Source organism: Fukomys damarensis, unplaced genomic scaffold, assembly GCF_012274545.1.
Source record: "Fukomys damarensis isolate Sample0158 unplaced genomic scaffold, DMR_v1.0_HiC HiC_scaffold_35, whole genome shotgun sequence".
Taxonomy (NCBI): Eukaryota; Metazoa; Chordata; class Mammalia; order Rodentia; family Bathyergidae; genus Fukomys; species Fukomys damarensis.
Genome location: NW_022900947.1, coordinates 30,418,998 through 30,425,707, shown reverse-complemented (window position 1 = coordinate 30,425,707; position 6,710 = coordinate 30,418,998).

The following is a 6,710-nucleotide window of genomic DNA, read 5'->3' as shown; positions in this document are numbered from 1 at the left end:
AAAAAAAAAAAAAAAAAAAAACTCGGATTGAGGGCCAGGGATTTAGCTCAGTGGCACCATGCTTGCCTTAAAAGCGCAAGGTCCTGAGTTTGATCCCCAGTACCAAAAACAAAAACTGAGGATTGAACCCAGACCCTTTGTAGAGCTATATCACCAGCTCATTTTTTATTTTTTTGTTTTGAAATAGGATCTCACTAAGTTGCTAAATTGTCCCACCTGGGCTTGAAGTTAATGACTCCTGGCTCAGTCCCCCAGAGACCTAAGATTACAGCTGTACACCACCATGCCCAGTTTCCAACATTTTAAGACTGTATACTTATATTCCCAGCAGTTGGGGAAGCTGACCAGCTTGAACTACACAGCAACTTCCAGGCTAGCCTCGACTACAGAGTGAGACTCTGTCTAAACAAAACAAAACAAACCCAGATGACATTTTACTGTTTTATTTTACATTGCACATTTACATATGTCAACAATATCTTAACCTCCTTTACCAAAGTTTCAGTAGCAACTACCAGTTGAAAGCTGGCAGCCTCCAGCTTCAAGCATGATCCTATCTGCCAGAGCTGTATCAAAAGGCTAAGAAGGGCTGGGGATTTAGCTTAGTGGCACTGTGCCTGCTTTGCAAGTGTAAGGTCCTGAGTTCGATCCCTGGTAACACAGACACACACAAAGGTTAAGAGAAGGTAGGTATGGTGGTGCATGCCTGTAATCTCAGCACTTAGGAGGCTAAGGCAGGAGAATTTATGTGAGTTCAAGGCCAGCCTAAACTACATAGCCAGACCCTGTCTCAAAAAAACAAAAAAGGGTGAGGGACTGTTTGGTATAGCTCAATGGTATGGTGCATGCTTAGCTTGCCTGAGGTCCTGAATACAACCCATGGCAGCCCTAAACATTAAATAAATAAGAAAATACATGACTACAAATGTGGTTGTTACTGAAAATTAGTTTCTGTATTAAAGATAGGTTAACCAAATTTTCTATGTTTACAGCCTTCAAGAGACTTTATTGTACCACAATACAGCATTTCAAGACTCGAGTCACAGAAACAGCTCACTTACATTCTTTGTGCTTTCTTTTAAGTTTTCTGCTGCTCATCTCTGAAGCATTTAAAGATAGTCCAGGGGTTTTTGTTTGAAGAAAGATAGCTGATGATTAATGTTCTTTATGCTGTAATTTTTATAATCTAAAGGCCCTGGTACCATGAACTCATAGTCCTGTGATCCACTCTTCATGCAGTTGTCACACTTCTGTTTTCATTGTAGCAATCTGCGGTCATTAAGACACTTGGGCATGGTGGCGCACACCTGTAATCCCAGCACTTTGGAGACTGAGACAGGAAGATCGCTGTGAGTTCAAGACCAGCCTGGGCTGCATAGTGAGTTTCAGGTCAGTCTCAACTACATAGTGAGACCCTGTCTCAAAAAACAACAAAAAAAAAGGGGCCAGGGATTTAGCTCAGTGGTTCGGTGGCCTGCCTTGCAAGTGCAAGGACCCGAGTTCAATCCCCGGTACCAAAAAAAAAAAAAAAAACACTTCACTGCTGAGGTAAACAATTCATTCAGGGTTTTTTTGTTTTTGTTTTTTTGTACCAGGGATTGAACTCAGAACCTTGTGCTTGCAAGGCAGGCATGATGCCACTGAGCTAAATCCCCAGCCCTCATTCAGGTTCTTAACTTCTGTGGTAACTAAAAAATATACCAAGAAAGCCTGAGGGTGTACTCAGTGGTAGAGTGCTTGCCTAGCATGTGTGAAGCACTAGGTTCAATTCCTATTAGTGCAAAAAACTATGTATACACGCACACACACACACACACACACACACATATGTAAACATATACAAATATAAACAATCATGTATTCATGTTGTACCCATATATGTGTGCCAGAGGCTAGGACAGCAGTTCTCAAATATTTGGTTTTGGTTTACCAAAGAGCTTTGTTTATTTTTTGTTTTTGTTTTTTGTGAGACAGGGTCTCACTATGCAGTTCAGACTGGCCTTGAAATCACTTTTTAGCCCAGGCTGGCCTTAAAATTGCAGCAATTCTCCTGCCTCAGCTTTCTGAACCCTAGGACTTCAGGTGGGAGCCGCCATACCTGGCTAGAGCTTTTATTTATGTAGGTTACATCTATCAGTATTGACTGTTACCAGAATTAAACTGAAAACATTTAAAAAGTATTAGAGGGCTGGAGATTTAGCTCAGTGGTTCCACTGCATGTCTCACAAGCCCAAGGTCCTGAGTTCAATCCCCTGTACCTAAAAATAAAACATAAAAAGTATTAGTAATTTAAAATAAATTTTTGTTAATACTTTTAATGTAGCCGGGGATTTAGCTCAGCGGTTCGGTGGCCTGCCTTGCAAGTGCAAGGACCCGAGTTCAATCCCTGGCATCCAAAAAAAAAAAGTTTTTTTAATGTAAAAATAAGAGTGGCAGTGCTTCAGTTTTGCAAATGTCTGGCTTATTATAAGCTGAGTAATCATTTCTATTCCATCATTCAGTCTTTTGAAACTATTTATATATTTGTATTCAATACTGAAAGAGCCAGGTGTGATGGACTACATAGAGAGCCCCACCTCTAAAACAAACTAATTCTGGGCAACAAGCACAAGGTAGGGGGCATCACAATCTCTGATTTGAGGTTACACTACAAAGCTACCAGGACAAAAACAGCATGGTACTGGCAAAAAAAACCTTGAAATCATAGATGTAGGCAAAGATTTTATGAACAAAACTCCATTTGCACAGGAAATATTACAAAGAATGAGTGGGATCATATCAAATTAAAAAGCTTTTGCACCGCAAGAGAAACCACCAACAGAGTGGAGACAACTCACAGCATGGGTATGTTAGTTACTTTTCTCTCATTGCTAAGACAAGATACCCAACACACAAAGTTAGAGGGAAGGGGTTTATTTGGCTTACAGTTCATAGAGGTTTCAGCCCATAATCAGCCAGCTCCAAGGCAGGGATGACAAACAGGCCTGGCAGAACAGAAACAACATGGCTCACACAAGGCAGCAGAGGTAACGAGAGCGTTAACAGTGTCCCTCTGCCCCTTTTATCTTGTTCAGACTACTTAGGGCAGGCAGCACTCACACCCTTAACCCTAGTGCCCTTGAGCCTAGCATTGCATCATGAATCAGTTCCAGCTTCACACACTCTGGATCCAGCCTATGACCACGTGAAGCTCTGGGGAGACATCTAGACCCGAGCCACAACAATGGGAAAAAAATTTTGCCAACTACTCCTCAAAGGACTAATCTCTAGAATTTATAAAGAACTAAAAAAAAAAAAAAATCAGACTCTCCAAATTTAAAGACCCAATACAAAAATGGGCATCTGAAATGAATAGACACTTCTCAGATGAAGTCCAGACACAAAATCAATACATGAAAAAACACTCAGCATCACTGGCCACTTGAGAATTGCAAATTAAAACAACACTCAGATTTCATTTCACTCCAGAAAGAATGACTATCATCAAGAAATCAGTAACAAATGCTGGTGAGAAGGTCACTATATATTGATTAAGGAACAATTCAACAAAAGATAATAAAATCCCAGTGCACCCAGCTTCATAAAGTAATACTAATGGACATGAAAAATCATATAATCACCAATAAACTATAACAGAAAACCTCAAACCCTGATAAACATAGGATGACTAGGCAAAAAAAAAAACAAAGAAATTTCAGAGTTGAACAAAACATTTAAACAAATGGACTTAATAGATAGCTACAAAGTGTTCCACCCAACAGCATCAGAATACACATTCTTCTCCGCAGCACATAGAACTTTTTCCAAAACAGACCTCATACTAGCCCACAAAACATTGCTGAAGTAAAAGCAAAAGAATCAAAATTATTTTCATGCATATTATCAGATCATACTGCAAGGAAACTAGAAATCAATGGCAAAAAAACCCACAGAAATCACGTAAACACATGGAAATTAAACAATACCCTTTTGAATAATAATCAGTGGGTCTCAGAATAAATTAGTTCCTAGAATCAAATGACAATGCCAGTACAACATACCGGGACCTATGTGACACAGGGAACACGGTGCTAAGAGGGAAGTTTATAGTGGTGAACACATACATCAGAAAAACAGAGAGAGCTCAAATAAACAACATAATAATGCACCTCAGGGTCCTAGAAAATAACAATCCAAATCTAAAGCTAACATGAGGGAGTACATTATAAAGATCAGGGCAGAAATTAATAAAATTAAGCCCCCCAAAACCTATGCATTAGAAATGAAAACTGCAGTCCACTTTGAACCCACCTCACCTCCTGGCTTTGCCTCATGAAACACCTTTGAGAAGTGGGGTGGGTGGGCAACTCACTTTCTGGTCCCCTTTCTGGTTTTTTTTTCTTGTTTGTTTGTTTGTTTGGTTTGGTACCAGGGATTGAACTCAGGTCATTTCACTTGTGAGGCCAGTGCTAGAATCACTACTCTAAATCCCCATTTCCTCTGGTCTCCTTTTATGTTTCTCCCAGAAGCTTTCTTTCTTTCAATACATTTTTCCTACTCTTACCAAAAAAAAAAAAAAAAAAAAAAAAAAAAAAAAAAGAAAGAAAGAAAATGAAAACTGCAAAATCACAATGGTTTTGCCAAAATCCATGAGATTATTGGTGACTACTTGACTTAGAGAAACTGAACTCTAATAAAATGGAAAATTCAGGGCCAGGGATTTAACTCAGTGCCTGCCTTGTAAGTGTTTGATCTGCCTTGCAAGAGTTTGATCCCCAGTACAAAAATAAACAAACAAATAAAATGGAAAATTCAGAAGAAATAAGAGTTTCCTAGTTACATATGAACTACCAACGTTGGCTCAAGAAGTTATAAAAATCCTGACTAGTTCATATCAATAAATGAAATTTTAAAAGTATTAAAAAAGTAAAACTAAAAGAAAAGCCCAAGTCCTGACAGATTCACTGCTCAATTCTACAAAAAGCTTAGAGGTCTTGCACCAGGGATTAGCTCAATGGTTCTGCCACCTGCCTCGCAAGCACAAGGACCCAAGTTTGATTCCTGGTATCAAAAAAAAAAAGAATCTTAGAAATCTAACACCAATACTCCTTAAACTTTTTTTTTCCCCTCAAACTTTTTAATGAAATCTAAAGGGAAGCAGTACTCCAAAAGTCATTCCTCGAAGTAAGCATCACCCTGGTTTCAAAGCCAGCAAAGGATTCAACCAGGAAAGAACTATAGGCCAATCTCCTTAATGAACATTGACACAAAATTCCTCAAATAAGACACTAGCAAACAGAATGTAGCAAATCATCAAAAAGATCATACGTTGTCACCAAGTAGTCATTCCAGGGATGCAAGGATAGTTCAACATACACAGATCAATAAATGTAATACACCACATAAACAGAGGCAATGACAAAAAAATCACATGATCACAGTAGACACAGGAAAAGTATCTGACAAAATTCAACATTCATTCATGATTACAACCCTGAAGAAAATAGGTACAAAGGTCTTTATCTCAATCTGATAAAAGCCATCTATGACAAACCAACAGCCAACATCATATTAAATGGAGAAAAGCTGAAAGCTTTCCCTCTAAAATCAAGAACAAGAATGTCTATCACCATTCCTGTTCAATATCATTCTCAAAGCCATGTAAGATGTTGCACTCTTATAATCCCAGCACTCAGGAGGCTGAGGCAAGAGAATCATCATAAGTTTGAGGCCAGCCTAGATCACGTAGTTCAAGGCCAGGTTGAACTGCATAGTGTGACAGTCTTAAAACAAAAGAGGAGAAAGCTGGAATGGTGGCGCAAGCCTGTAATCCCAGCACTTGGGAGGCTGAGGCAGGAGAATCACTGTGAGTTCGAGACCAGCCTGGGCTAGTCAGTTCCAGGTCAGTCTCAACTACATAGTAAGACCCTGTCTCCAAAAAACAAACAAAACAAAATTAAAAAAAGAAAAGAAAAAAACAGTATAGTTCTCAAAACATTAGATATTAGGCATGAGAAAGAAAAGGTATGGATAAGAAAGGAAAAAGTTAAATTTTCATGATTTGCAGATTATATGATCCTCTACTTAGAAGACCCCAAAACTCTGCCAAAAGACTCCTAGAATTAATAACCAAATTCAGTAGAGTAGCATGACACAAAGTCAACACTCCTGTACATCAACAATAAACCCACTGAGGAATTAGGGAAACAAAACCTTTCACAATAGCATGAAGAGAAATGAAACACTTAGGAATTAACCTAAGCAAGGAAGTGAAAGACCTCCGCAATGAAAACTACAGTACTCTGAAAAAGGAGATTGAAGGGGACATCAGAAAATGGAAGATATCCCCTGCTGCTGGATAAGTAGAACCGATACAGTGAAAATGACCGTACTTCAAAAGCTGTTATATGGATTTAACACAATCCCAATTTTTAAAAAAATCAATAGCATTTCTCACGGAACTAGAGAAAGAAACCCTAAAATTTATGTGGAACCAAAAGAGACCCAGAATATCAAAAGCAATGCTGGGCAACAAGGGCAAGGCAGGAGGCATCACACAATACTGGGCTTAAAGTGCAAAACAGCATATTGACAAAAAACAGACTTGTGGATCAGTAAAACAGAACAGAGGATGCTGAAACAACTCCAGGCACACTCAATTACTTTATCTTTGAAAAAGGGGCCAAATATTTTTGCTGGAGGAAGATAGCCTCCTTTTTTTTTTTTTTTTT